The sequence below is a fragment of the Octopus bimaculoides genome, chromosome 4 (genome assembly GCF_001194135.2).
Source record: "Octopus bimaculoides isolate UCB-OBI-ISO-001 chromosome 4, ASM119413v2, whole genome shotgun sequence".
In the NCBI taxonomy this organism is placed as follows: Eukaryota; Metazoa; Mollusca; class Cephalopoda; order Octopoda; family Octopodidae; genus Octopus; species Octopus bimaculoides.
The window spans coordinates 109,643,944-109,645,968 of record NC_068984.1 but is presented as its reverse complement, the minus strand read 5'-3'; positions in this window follow the sequence as shown (position 1 = coordinate 109,645,968).

The following is a 2,025-nucleotide window of genomic DNA, read 5'->3' as shown; positions in this document are numbered from 1 at the left end:
ATATATATATATATATATATATATATATATATATATATTTGTACATTCACACACACACACACACACACACACACAAAGAGTGTACGAGTGTGTACGCATACCTTTACACTGCATGTACTTTTGACCAGAAATTGTTGTTGTTGTTGTTGTCGTTGTTATTGCTGCTGCTGCTGCTACTTATGTTGTTGTTGATTATTGTTGTTACTTTCATGGTAACAGTTGTCATTTAATTCCTCACAACCATCACCACCACTACCACTACAACCACCACCATCACCATCACCATCACCATCACCACCATCCCAATCTGTTCTAGCAGACCTTTGACACAAAGTTAAGTGAATTGAATCTTTAGCAGTTCCCCAGTAATCTCATCATAATATAAAGTCACTGGTTTTCCTATGAAACCATTCAACTTGTTCCCATTTTTAATCTTTATTTTATGCTGGTCAGTGTGTATCAGCAATTTTCTTCCATTCTGCGAATATTTTAAAGGTACTGCTGTCATTTTCAATAATATGTGTTGATTATAGTTTGATCAGTAAATATTTAAAACATCTCTCCATCCATCTCCCCCAGCCACTAGTCATAGAAGGGTCATGTGGTTTAAAGTTCTCAGGCACAACTTTCATAGGGTCTTTATCAGAAGCCACTGTCATTAAACATTTCAGATAGATTCCCAATCAGCTGAGATTATTTAAATACCAAAATCACTAATTAATAATATTTATGATTATTAAGGCGGCAATCTGGCAGAATCATTAGCATAGGTACAGGAGTGGCTGTGTGGTAAGTAGACTGTTTACGAACCACATGGTACCGGGTTCAGTCCCACTGCGTGGCACCTTGGGCAAGTGTCTTCTGCTATAGCCTCAGGCCGACCAAAGCCTTGTGAGTGGATTTGGTAGACAGAAACTGAAAGAAGCTCGTCGTATATATATATATATATATATATATATGTGTGTGTGTGTGTGTGTGTGTGTATGTGTATGTGTGTGTGTGTGTTTGTGTTTGTCCCCCACCATCGCTTGACAACCGATGGCGGTGTGTTTATGTCCCCGTAACTTAGCTGTTCGGCAAAAGAGTCCAATAGAATAAGTACTAGGCTTACAAAGAATAAGTCCTGGGGTCGATTTGCTCGACTAAAGGCGGTGCTCCAGCATGGCCACAGTCAAATGACTGAAACAAGTAAAAAGAGTAAAAGAGAGAATATCGAGTAAAATGCTTAGTGGCATTTCAATCGTCATCATATTCTGAGTTCAAATGCCACCGGGATTCACATTGTGTTTTCATCCTTTGGTGGTGATAAAATAAGTACCAGTTGAGTATCAGGATCAATGTAATCTACTTACCTACCAAATCCCCAATATTGCTGGCCTTGTGCCAAAATTTGAAACGATTATTTATAATTAGCATGGAGTAGAGTTAATTGCTATCCCTACGATTTAAAGGGCTACTCTTGATACCATACTACGCACCTGAAATGTTTGTCAAAATATTGGCTTTAAATTTTAGTGCTAGCCCAGTAATTATCTTGGCTGAGTAAGTCATTTACATCAACCCCAGTGCTCAACCGGTTCTTATTTTATTGACCCCAAAAGAATGAAAGGCAATGTCAACCTTGGCAGAGTTTGAATACGGAATGTAAGGACAGATGAAATGCCATGAAACATTTTGGCCGGTGAGCATCCACTCAGTATTTAGTCCTCTTTCAGTATATTCACTGTTTCACCCATGCCCCTATCTCTCACTTCCCCATGTGTTCTTTTAACTGCTACCTACCCACACTCCCTGCCCTGCTGTCCACACTCATTTATTTCTCCTCATCTCCCTTCTTGATGGTCTACATAGACACCTCATCACCCCTATTCTTATCTCTTTTCTGCTACAAGCTGATGCCCCACCCACTCTCTCCTAAAATATAAGTAGCCATGTGCTCACTCCAACAGTAAGAAACCTCTTTTGTCTTGGCCCTTTCACTCATACTTTAACCCCTCAGTTTCTAGCATATATCTACTTCTCTGG